Genomic DNA, 577 nt, shown 5'->3' on the forward strand with positions numbered 1-577 from the left:
GAATCCTACTCGGAATACCACAGACAAGGTTTAGACTTTTCGGATTCTCATAAATGCCGCCATCAATTCTAGCTTATACCACGAAGATTCTGATTAAGGAATCCAATAGATATGCACTCTAGCTTTCGCTTGTAGAACGGAAGTGGTTGTCAGGCACGCGTTCATTCGGATGGATGATGATGAGTGTCACGGATCATCACATCCATCAGGTTGAAGTACAAATGGTATCTTAGAATAGGAATAAATCGAATTGAATAGAAAATAATAGTAATTGCATTAAAACTTGAGGTACAGCAGAGCTCCACACCCTTAATCTATGGTGTGTAGAAACTCCACCGTTGAAAATACATAAGTGATAGAGGTTCAGGCATGGCCGAGAGGCCAGCCCCCAAGGTCTAAGTACTAGGCGTCCCGAGATAGCTAATACACTAGTAAAAAGTCCTATTTATAATAAACTAGCTGCTGGGGTTTACAGAAGTAAGTAATTGATGCATAAATCCACTTCCGGGGCCCACTTGGTGTATGTTTGGGCTGAGCTTGAATGTTACACGAGCTGAGGCTTATCTTGGAGTTGAAC

This window comes from Arachis duranensis, chromosome 10 (assembly GCF_000817695.3).
Source record: "Arachis duranensis cultivar V14167 chromosome 10, aradu.V14167.gnm2.J7QH, whole genome shotgun sequence".
In the NCBI taxonomy this organism is placed as follows: Eukaryota; Viridiplantae; Streptophyta; class Magnoliopsida; order Fabales; family Fabaceae; genus Arachis; species Arachis duranensis.